This window comes from Apteryx rowi, unplaced genomic scaffold (assembly GCF_003343035.1).
Source record: "Apteryx rowi isolate R43461 unplaced genomic scaffold, aptRow1 scaffold_414, whole genome shotgun sequence".
NCBI lineage: Eukaryota > Metazoa > Chordata > Aves > Apterygiformes > Apterygidae > Apteryx > Apteryx rowi.
In genome coordinates this window covers 430133-442707 of record NW_020450647.1, presented here as the reverse complement: position 1 = coordinate 442707, position 12575 = coordinate 430133, and positions in this window count along the sequence as shown.

Sequence of the window (12575 nt, the reverse complement as noted above, 5' to 3'; positions counted from 1 at the left end):
GTTTAGGATGTGGGTTCATATAGCTGTGAAGAGCTTCTGCATCTGTAAAAGTCCTGTGCATGGACAGTTCAACAACACAGGATTTTCTAGTTTTAGGACTGGGACTCCAGATGAGGAAATCAAAATTGCTTTTCTGATACCAAAATATTTGGGGGCAACAAGAAGAGATCAGCCTTACTGATAAGATAAATTTCAATACTTCATTCCAAGTCATGCACTGAATTCAGACAAAGTTAACAATAGAGATTTAAAAATGAAATGCCTTTCTAAAATTTACTGGCCAGTAATTAGGTAAGGCTTTACAAGCAAGAGGAAACATCATGAATCCAAGAGAAATTGCACTTTTTTTCCCTAGTGATTATGTGGATCAAAAAAGTATTACTATCTATGCTCTAAACAACTCATGGGTACCACTTTGAGTCTCCTATCTCTTAATTAAGAATTTCCAGCTGTTTTCAAAGACCAACTCATTATAGGGTTGAAGTGATGTTGTATTTCCCAGCCAGAGAAGGCTTTACTTCTACTTAGCATGTGAATTAGTACCTTCATACAGCTGTTACGCAGAATTGAACCTCCATCATCTAGAGGATAAATTGCACAAACCATTTAAGTCCTTGGAAACATGTTAGTTGGTGATACAAGCAGATTAACTAATATTATTTGTGAGTATGATCAAGGGTGCATAGTAGATTTGCAGGCCCCATGCCGCCTGACAAGACATTTCAAACACAGTTGAAGAGGGGGTGTCAAACGGACAGTAATACAAAGATTGAGAGCCAAATTCACAGCATACATACACACTCTTGCCACAGTCAGACTTTTCCAGGCACAAATATTGGAGAATGCTCACTCCCCCACACGAGCATTGGGCCTTTATGGTTACTGCTTATTTCCTCATGCTTATCATGGGAAAATTTCCTGAAAGTAATGCCAAACCAGGCATTATTATATAGACAAAAATGCATCTTTTCAATGGCCAACAGGTTCAGAACACAGCCAAGAGGAAAGGCTTTCTTCCTTTTCTGCAAAAGTATTAGAGAAAATAGATATTGAGACATCATTTTGGGGGGTACGAGGAGTAAATCTGAAAAACTCCTGAGGAGTTCTTGTTTAAAGCAGTGGAGAATTTTTAATATACACTCTACTGCATCAAGCAATTTCATTCAGCAGGTAGCAGTAATTTTATTCTCAACTGACAATATAGATTTGCCTTTGTCTCCAGTCTCTCAATGGGATAGGAAAAGCAGCAACGGGGCACAGGGGAATGATGTGTTTTTAAAAAATACCTTGTTTAAGAAGTTGACAAGTATTTCCTCAGTCTGCTGCTTGGATTTTTCCATTATGAATCACTGCAGCTTAGGTAAATGAGGTCACTGGGTTTGAAATGCCAGGCTTCATTATCTCTCCACACTCAAGCAGTTTGACTAGCTCCCATGTCAGTAATTGGTTCACCTGATATTAATAACAAGCTCCCTGCCTGTAGAAACAATCTATTCATACAATGCTAATGGGAGAAAGAATGGAAATGAAGAACTATGTGAGTAAACAAACTATGAGGTTATGTTGTTGTTGCCTATTAAGTGCTGAAGGACCATTTGCCAAGGATTCAGAGAAGACAATTCAAGAAGCCATTTCTGATATATAAAGGAATTTAAGAATTGAGCTAAGTTTCAGCAGCCATAATTAGTTTGTTGTGATTGTGGTAAAAAAAACCTTTTCTGAATACTCACATGAATATTTTGGAATAGTTGTCTATTTCAGGACAGTAAACAGAGGATTGCTTTAGAGACAGAGAGGGCAGTGCCAGAGTACTGAGCAATAATATGCCCCGATTACAGGGAAAATACTCAGAGGACTGCCTTATTTCGATGCAAAATAAAAAAATAAAGAGCCTTTGCAGCTATTGGTCTAGATAGCAGAAAGGTAGGAAGAGTTTTTCAAATGCAGCTAACTTTTTTTCTCCTTGATACTGCCAAATTGCTTTTTGCATAGCCTTCTGGTAGAGAAATTGAAACTGGCCAGTGTCCTATTTTTGTTCTTTAGGAACCAGCAAAAAGTTCATGGAAGGAGTTGCTGTACCAGTGGGATTTTTAAGTGCATTCAATATTGGATTAGCCCTGCTCTCTCTGGAAGCAACAGGAATCCCAATGTTAACTTGGATACAGCCAAAAGTTAAGCCAAAATGAAGCTTTAAACTTTTGAAAAGCTGCTCTGGATGAGCAAGAGCCAATATTTTACTAATTAAGTGTTGAATTGTTTTTTATATATATATTTTTTTCTTTAAAGACATTCACTATGAAAGTCATTCATGTTAACCAGAACCATCTCACTGAAGATGAGGATTTCTCCTTTTGCATGCATTAATGCATCAGTTTTCTTTTCTATCCAGAAACTAATCTAGGCTTCCTTCTCCCGACACACCCACATTCCAACTATTTCTAAGGAGAATTACAGCCCCACACCCATTAGAGCACTAGTGAGCAGATGGTGATGAGGACAGGGACATGCTTGTGACAGCCCTGGTGCTAAAAGGAATCATGTCCTAAGGCCCCTGAGGGAGCCCAAAGTCAACTGTGCAGATCCCTGCTGTTCTCAATGAACAGTTATCTGCATGACTAATGCAAGAATGGGACTGATGTCTACAAAACCTCTGGGGCAGGGACTGCTTTTTTTACTATATCTGTGTACACAGTGCTTAGGATAACAAACCTTGATTGGTGCTGCAGCTATAGGTAGCATATGAATAATAGTGAATTAATAATAGTACATTCCTGAATAATCTCAAGTGCATTTTGTCACAGCTAATAGTACCATTACAGAGATTTGAAAGGAATGATAGAGAACATACAACAATATGAGAAGATTCTGCCCCCTCCCCATTCCAGCTGCTTAAAGCAATTAGTCTGGCAGTGTTTGCATTGTACCTACTGCAACATGGAATATCTCAAGTCAGCACTTTGCAAGCATTTCAGCCTTAAGATTAAACATTTGGTGAGAAGCTAGTGTGTTGAAGAGACTGTATCAGAATGTAATTTCCTAAAATTTACGGAGCTTGCTGAAACATCAGTTTATCCTTTAAGGTTCAACACAAAAAATTTGGGATGGAAGCCAAGGTTGGTGGCTTAATCACTAAGTAAAATGCTGTCCTGCAGCTTGCCACTCCACTTGGAAAAAGGGTCTCAGATTTTTCACATTAAAATAAAACATGAAAGTGGGAGGAAAAAGCCTAACAAGCTACAAGGGCTTTAACAAAGTGAACAGATAAAAATGGTTTCTGTGTTACAATTTATCTAACAGAATAGCAACACTCCATGAAAAGTATATTTTCTGATGTAGTTCAGGAAGGACAAACTCTTGAAAATATTTAACCTACCTAAATGCCAAACCCTCATAATAAAATGATTCTCTACAGGATTTTACTCAGACCTAGTTTTCCAGATTAGTTTATCCATTTACTATTCAGCATTTGTAAAATTCCTACTGCAAGTAGTCCACTCTCAGTATCTGCAGTTCCCCAGCTGTGCAACCCAGCCTCACATGAGATCAACTTCCTTCTCTTAAAGACAGTGACAGAAGAGAGGTGCAAAACACAGCTCTTGGGCTCCCTCAGGATTGGGCCTCACTTACTGGCCCAGATTGCTGATCTCCCTTTATCATACTTCCAGAAGCCTCAACACCTCTCCAGTTGTGCTTGGCAGGGCGCCTCTTCCTGGTCAGCAAACAGCTGAGAAGCAAGCACTTCTCTACACTGCAGCCCCATCACATACCCACTTGACCAAAGCCTAGCAGTGCTTAGCCCAGCTGAAATTGTATTTTAAACCCTCAAGTCAAGCAGACTAGCAGTCCCAAGGAAAATGTGGTTTCCCTGTAGGGCACCCAGAAGTTGCATTACTTCTTTTTAAGCTATTTTTAAATCCAGAAGCCTGTTTCTCTCTACACACTCAAGCTTGAGTTTGCATTATTACCACTTTTCTGTGCTTTTCAGTGGCCAGAGTATCTTGACAGACTCGCACTAGAAGATGCTATCCTTTTTTCCCCCCACTGACCATGCCTTCTGAAAGGTAACCTTCTCTTCCCTCCTCACCATACTCAGCTCCTCCGTAACAGAACAATTTTCTTGACAATGATGAGTAACAGCTTATCTCTGCAAGTAATTCTGATCAGGAAACAGATGGCCCACCATCCAAGACACAACACAATGCTGTCCGGTACAAGTATTAGTGGCTCAGATGCTTGCTTTTCATTAGAATAGCTGATGTCTGACCTGGTTACTTAAAAACCGGTGTTCACATCCTCATCTGAATTGGTGCCCCTTTGTGATGACAGTCCATCTCTTTGTATTTTGGGTCACGTACGACCATCATCTTTTGTTGAAGCACCTTTCTAACAGAGTCAGATGTCTGAAGCAGCAGCCGCTCCACCTCACATACTGACACATCTCACTACATGAAACAAAGTCAGATTTGGGGTATGGCTTTCCCTGATTATTGGTGCTGCCAGGTTTGCAGCTCCCTAACTGGCATAATTAAAGGTTTTGATCTCTTATCAGTTTCCCATTCTGTGGGGCAAAGATAAGGAAACCGAGAAAAGTCAAGAAAGCCAAGAACAAAGGAAGCAGTAAGAAAAGCCGAAGCACAGATAACATAGTATCAAAAAACGCAAAGAGCAAGAAAGATCCAAGATCAGTGCTGACCAGAGCATAGGCTGGAATTCCAAGCAAAGACATTGCCTCTTGTTTGATTCCTGCTGCTCTGAGGACAACTCCATGTTCCTTGTGAACAAACAGAGCTCCATCAAAGGAGCACTTGACCCCAGCACCATGCTCTCCTCAACACCTGCAGCTGGCATAGGTCAAAAGAAAGCAGTGCATCAGCTGCTAATGGTATTCCTGCCTCTGCTACAGCATCACCATCAGTTGTATCTACCGTAAGGCCTCAGTTCCTGACTCTTGGTAACAAGCTTCAAGTCATGAGTCACATCTCCCTTTTGTCCAGAAAAACTAATTTATGACTGAATCATCTTAGAAATTAGATAAACTTGTGAATGAGGATGAACTGGTGTATGGCACATGGCTTACCTAAGACAACAGTAGCTAGCTGTAGTGGAAACACAAGAGATCTTTATCATGAGGCACTAGTGGCCTCGGACAAACGCCTGGCAATGTTTAGTACTATTTAGCTCTGTATAAACAGAATGCAGCTGCCTGTTATATAAGTTGTTTACCTAACAAAGGAATGGATGTGAAAAACAGGACACTATGGAATAAAAGCAGGGAAGTCCCTGTCAGCTTGAGCCTCCGTACTGATAGGACTCTGCAGCATGCTGTACACCAGAAGGGCCTGTCTGATGCCATCACCTTGGGATACCAGCATCGGAAGGACATATGATACCATCTAAGTCAATTACTATCAGCTCCATATTGCTCCTGTCTCTTCATCAATAAACAATCTCTTCTGCCCACATCCTGAGCATGGTGTTTTTTCCTCAAATCCTCTTTTTCTGCCCAACAGCCAGACAGAATACCAATGTCTAGTCCTCTTGACCCACATCTAAAATGTCATTGTGGATTTCATCTAGTCTCTGGCTACAATTGCCAAAAAAAAATCATTCTCAGTTTTGAATCAAGGATTATTCCAGCTGCATTTAAAATTCAACTCAAAGCAATCATGCTTTACACTCTCTGCACACAGATATTGGAGACAAAGAGCAAAAAGAACCAAACTCCTGATCTTTATTTTATTAATTCCTAGCTAGAGCTGCTGATTTAGGATTGTGTGCCAAATAGCTATGAATTCCAGCAAGAGAGACACAAGAGACAAGCTACTGGAATGAAATTATTCTAAGGGTCTGGCTTCTGTTAGAGAGCTTAAAAAAGAGGAAAAAATCCACAAACCACTGAAGTCATAACAATCTTTGCCGAGATCTTTCCTCAGCTAAGGATTGGACCATTCCACACTATCATCTTGCAATAAAGTCAGGAAGGGCTCTGCTGTCATTATCAGCATGGCCAGAACATCGCTTCTTAGGGTCCAGATATCCCGGGGGAGCTGGGAAGTTAGTCAAGGGTGTTCATATTTCATACCCTAAAGGTCCATGCTGCAGACAGAACCATGTACTTTCCTGTTTACCATAATTTGAAAAAGGAAACCTACTTTAGATATTAATGAAAGATTATCTAACACATTTAGAATTATATACCCTTGCATTGATCCAGTATCTACTGGCTGCAGTCAAACTTTTTTTTTTTTTTTTTAAACTACCAGTTGCTGCTATTGAAGAGATGCTGCTGGTAAAGTTAATGAAAGCCCTAAGGCATCCTTAGTTCAAGCAGACTCTTCTTTACTGCTTCAAGACATCTACAGCGATTCACGAAAAGGAAAGAGCTCCAGAGTGGTACTAAATATAGCTATAGCCCTGTAGATATTAGAAGCGGGTACTTATGAGTCAGTGTAAGCAATGTCTTTTATCTTTCTAGATGACCATCTACTACTCAGTGTCTCAACATACTGCATCTTGGGGTCTTTTGTTCTTTTCGGTACGATGTTTACCCTTCAGTGGAATGATATGCTCCATTGGCAAAAACATTTCAGCTACACAAAATGTTATATAATTGCTTCCTTATATTCATGATCACAACGTTAATACAAGAGGTATTTGAATTTACATGAAATGCAAATAGTAAGTTGCTTGACTTCTGATTTGGAGCTGTGTATTGTATACCCAGGCTTCCTTGGCTCAGCAGGAATTCAGGCCAGGCTCTCTTTGTATTATCTATTGTGGTTATTATCCAGAGCTTTTCTAGCCCTGCCAGTAGTCACAATGCTGAACCTCAGTGCTCCAGACTTGCTAAGGTGCTGCAAGTGCAGCTGGCTGAAAAGCAGGACTGTGTTTTAATCATTAGCCAGGTATATCCCCTTCCCAGAAAGCTTTTGAGTAGAGAACTGCTTGAACTAGAGTGAAATGGCAAATTTCTTGAAGAGGAAAGCACCACTTTATGTTATAAAAACACTGTCTGTTTGCACTACCTTCTGGAGATACGCATCTGTACTAATGACCTGTTTCTGAGAAAAGTAGAAGATGACCAGAGCCAGAGCAGGCTGATGCACTACAGGATCAGTGGTGGTTAGGGAAGCTCTGGTTAGGGCAGCACAGTGAGCAAGTGGGAAGTTCCTCCAGAAACAACTTCTCTCACAAAAACAAATACACACCACCACCCACAAACCAGAAGAGCTGGAACTGGAGTAAATGACTACAAAAGAAATGCAATTATTAAATTCACAGGACTGGAAGAAACCTTCTTTTATTTCAGCTGTGTTGGTTCTCACTCTTCATTTATGTTAGAAATAAGGATAGAAGTCAAAGCATTGCTAGAAGTAGCTGCTAATACCCCAACCCTGCTTGAGCTTTCCCATGTTTTGTTGGGAGCCATTGTCGATATCAGCACAAAGCATTATTATAATCCTCTCCAGTATCTCCTGAAGTGACAAAAATCTACCCTCAAAATTAACCCCAAATGATCCTCACAAGAACTAGGGAGCATTCCTTGATTCTGGGCTGCCCTATCATCTACCCGCTATTTGCGGAGATAATACTCAAAGGCTTCTTCCTCTTTGAATCTTCAAAAGGAGACTATATCAAACAAAAGGACAGAGTGCTAACGTCTCTTCACTCTGGTGTCAGAGTCCACAGTAGAGAAATGAGTAAGAATGACATCAAACATGGAAAGAGGAACTTTTCTCACTTTCTCCAGAAAGTGACACAAGACACTCTAGGCACCAACATACTATGCATCTAAGGAAAGTGTCAAACATGGCAAGGAAAACTAAATGGGAACATCAGAAAAATAGTTTAATAAATTCCTCCATGTGTCAACCATCACAGTTAAGGAGCTTCTAAGGTGCCTTGCAATGAACTGCACTTTTTCTCAGGCATGTCATTGGTTTCATTGTGGTTCACTTAACATATAATACCAGATTCAGCTTGAGTAAAGGTATAAGAATATAGCTGTAAAGTTATTTTGGTACTCACTTCCCATATTGCTCTGGTTTTACACCACTACTGTTAAGCTGATGGCTTTGCACAAATGGTGGCTATACCTCCCACCTATTCCTGATGGTCAGCTTTTTTCAGTGCCAATGGCCCTGCTGAAACAAAGTTTATGTTTTTGTTTGCTTTTTAAGCCACCACTTACAATCTCTCTTCCAGCCTTTGGCATGAACTCATGACAAACATGTCCCTCCTTACTGCCTTTCTCTCTTCACCTGTAATTCTTTCAGCCTCCCCAGCCAGGTCCATGCTTTGATAAAAGAAAGCTGAATGCTATATAGCAGTTAAGAATTAACACGTTAATGAATTTTCTAAAGTAATTGAATTTAACATTACAATCAATGGTACTGATTGACTTGGAGATAGAAAATTGCAAAAGGACAATTAGAATCACTTCTGCAAACAAAATCCTTTGTTATTAATTAAGGTAAAGATTAACTGTCAGTCGTGTTTACTAGCAGCAAGTTTGAGATTTACCTGATAATGGTCCGATATAAGTTATCTTGCTGCTGTAATGTGATATTGAGCAGACATCTTTGAGCTGACAGTGTCTAAGGATACCTGCCACATGAAGCAATGCACAACAGAAACCTACTCTTTAGCTGACACTGAGAAAACAAGTCATCCCAATTTTGATTGCTCAGTCAATAAAAGATGTATAAGGTATTTAAACTCTCTAACCTTATGTCTTGCAAAAATGCCAATTCACAGGAAACAGACTCCCTAATATCCATGTCTTTACTTGCTGGCCAAAGTCACAATATTGTTAGAGCTGATGCTATTTGAAAATAATCAGCAGGGAAAAGAGTAGAAGAAATTGAGCAAGTCCTTGCAATCAAACACTTTCCATCTGATTGTTATATCTCACTATCTGTTATGAGCAGCCTCATACCTACTGAATATACTCCCTGGGAACAGCCATGTGAGTAAGCAAGGAATTCATTTGGAAAGCGTATTCTATTACTCACAGAAAGCACCAACTGTCACACTGGAAACCCTTTTGGTAAATAACCTTTCTGGGTCAGACATTAGCATTGCACTCTGGTTAATTATATCAGTGGAAGAATATTAATAGCAATTCTTACTTCATAACCATTCATTTCAGACTAAGAGCTTTCACTCCAGCAATTTATCCAGCTGCCAGCCTTGAACTTGCTATTTATCATAGTCTGAGGGCGCTACAGATGCTTAACAAGTCAAGGCCCAGTCCTATCTCTTTCATAGCAATGCACCTGTTGTTTAGAGCAAAGTCAATTAAATCTATTACTGTTGATTACATTGCCTACAATTAGGTGCTTGGTATGTAGTGAAGGCTGAACTCAGTAATATCCTCTGGTTTGGATACCTAAAGTAGTTCAGAGTTCCAATTTGAAAACACAACAGGCAAGGAAAGAAAATCCTTCCTGTTAGTCAGATCTCTTCTCTACCATCTTGCTAAAATGCATACAGGTGTATTAAGTGATATTATACCCCTACCTTGCTCAGAAAGCATAACTTGCAATATACTATTTTTTGTCAGAATCATCCTCTCAAGGATGTTAGAACCCAGCCTAGCTGAAAACTGAATAGGGAAGCAAGGATTTTTGCTGAAATCTAGTGGAGAAAAGAAAAAACCTTTTGGTCAGAGTTTATCAAATATTTGAAGGATTTCCGAGACAGACCCAGACTCCTTGCATATGCTGGACAGACTTAATATGACTGTTAATGGTTAGCTCTGACATTAAAACATAGGAAATTAAGAGTATAGTATTTTTTTTTTTAAAGAGACAATATTGTCACACATTTTTTATTTCATTGGAATAGTCTCATAGATTATGAATATTTGACTTGGGGCCACATCAAATAAGCAAAGATGGTATGGACAAGGCTGATGAGCTTGGTCCTTTTCTACTAGCATTTCTGTAACACATGGAGACCTTAAATTAGGTGAGATCCCATTGTCCTAACCATACTAGATCTGGTCCATGCCCTGCACAAATACGCAACACAAATGAAAGACCATTCTGCCTCTTATTCCATGTCTAGCAAGTGCAAGAACCAAGTAAGATGCTTAGAGGAATGAAGTGACTTGCTCAAGGTCACATGCAGCATCTAGAATACAGCCTTTCCAAGATGCAGCTGTCTGCCTGGCCACTGCACCATCCTGCCTCTTATTCCATCATCAAGAAGCACAAGAACTGAACGTGGCATCGGTTTCTAAACCTTGCAAAAGAAACTTGCATATTAGACTTCCACTTCAAGTCTCAGCAAAGTATGAATTATTATCCCACAGTGGCCATCTAAATCTCATAATGGCACACACTAGGCACTATGTAATGATATCTATACTGTAGAGCCTTCTTCCAATAATAAAAAGGACATAATGTTCAATTTAGTAGGTATAAGCCTGTTATTCTCTCAGATCATTAGAAATTTCAATTTGCGAAACAAAATGGGTATGGATGTCCCCCCACTAACTGACTTCTCGAAGTGCAGAATTTATTGCTCTACCTGATGTTTCTAATTCATGCTATGGTTGGAGGAAGCATTCGTTGCTTGGAATACACACTAACATGCCTCTGAGTTTTTTGGAAAACATGCAGTTGCAGGAATCATTCATTACTCAGATTCACCTAATGATTTTGCAGTTGTGCGGATGATTTCAACACTACAAAAAGAAAAGGAGGGAGGTGCTTTAACAGATGCAAGGACACAAAGCTTACATGGTTATCAGTGCAAAGTGAGTTACTAATTCCTGTGGGCAAATTTCAATAGCACCATTGAAAGGCTTCTGTGACAAAAGCAATCTAACAAAAATACCCCCCCCCCAAGCCAAACAGTCTCTCAGAAGGAAATGCCATGCTTTTTGATATAATTGTTCAAAAGTGAATATAGACTTCAGACCATCTGGAGGCTCTGCTGACTTTATTCAGAGATAAAGACAGTCAATGCAAGTGAGGATCAGACCTAAGAAYAAGCCAGGTGGCCATGTGGGATACAGCAGTAGCAGTGACCTTTCGTCCTCGAAACTTGAAGAGTCTGAATCAAAGTCCAGTGAGATCAATGAAAGTCCAAGGATCTCATTGGGCTTTGCTTAGATATGCCATTCCATGCAATGCGCTTTATACGGCTTCTGAATTAATGGTTTCTGTACACACCATTCCCTCCCAGAGACTCTACTGTGCCAGCCTTGGAATAGAGAAAGAATAGACAGCTAGAACAGAGAGAAGGCAATGAAATTCAACCACAGCAGTTTTTTAAAGTTTTGCTATTTAATGAAAATATTAATATCCAAGTTAAATTCAGATACTTCCTGCATACACTGATAGCAACCTTAAAACATCAGTTAGTGCTTTGAAAAGGCAGCCATTGGGAGAATGGAACCATCATCCTGCTGGGACTGATGCGGTTTACATGGTCAAAAGAAAAAAAAATGCAGGTGAGCAAGACATGAGTTGAAAATGATTATCTTTGTTCTTTCTTGACAGCAACATGCAGCATCCAACTGTGACAGATGTCGTCTCTTACTCGGCCAGTGACAGGCAGCATCAGAGAACAAGCAATGTCAGTATTATTAGTTGCCTTTGCCACAGTTGCATACAAGGGTTCCAGGCCCATTAAAGCAGAAAGGAAGGTGTCAAGATTCATTGTTATTTTTTGTGATTTTGTCCCCCAGGGCTTCAAAGGGTGAAAGCAAAATTGGGATTTCAGAACCACTCAATGTCCAGCTGAGCATGAAGCTAAGCCATAAAATTTTCAAGTCAATTAGCACAGTAGGAAGGCACTGAGGACTTCTGAAAAACTGGCCCTTAATTTAAATGCCTCAGTGAAAACTGGGCTCTCAAACAGAGTCTGGACTTTTAATATACCTCCGTTTACTAGCCGAGTTATGCTTCATGTTCAGGAGAATGTTTTTTGTCACTAGTGAAATGCTCTGTAAAGATTAAACATTGTATCTAGTCATATCTACCTAAAGCAACTGGTTGACCCAAATAGTTTCCCAAATTCCCATTATCTGAAAGATGCTTAAAGTGTTCATGGAGTAACTCCAAGTACATTCATGACAGCCAGGCTCTGGTAATAGATGAGGAAAGAACAGGAAGGGGGAAAAATTATACATTAACTCATTCACTGCTCAAAGGCTGTGCAGCTTTTGCACACTGTCTTACCTGACACAGACATGTTTTGTTTTGCTTTTTCCCTGCCAAGGGAAAGCATTTATTGTTAACGAAAGTTAATGAAAACAGAACTGGGTAAAAAACACATGCTCCAACTCAGGAAATCTTGTTTCAGGAAATCTTGGCCAGCTCTTCTGCTAATAAACTGCATCATGGCAATGAAGCAGTGAAAGTTTCAGCAACTTTCTGGCACTTCTAGTATCAAGACGCAAATAAGTATGAAGAGTCATCACACTAATAAATTAAAATTCATGTAGTTAGTAAAAGTATTCCCATACTATTTCTACCCACATTCTTCATGCTTTAAGGAACTTTGCCAAATTCAGAGTTTTGGGACTAAAAAGGACTTTGCAAACCTAGGGTTTGAGTAGT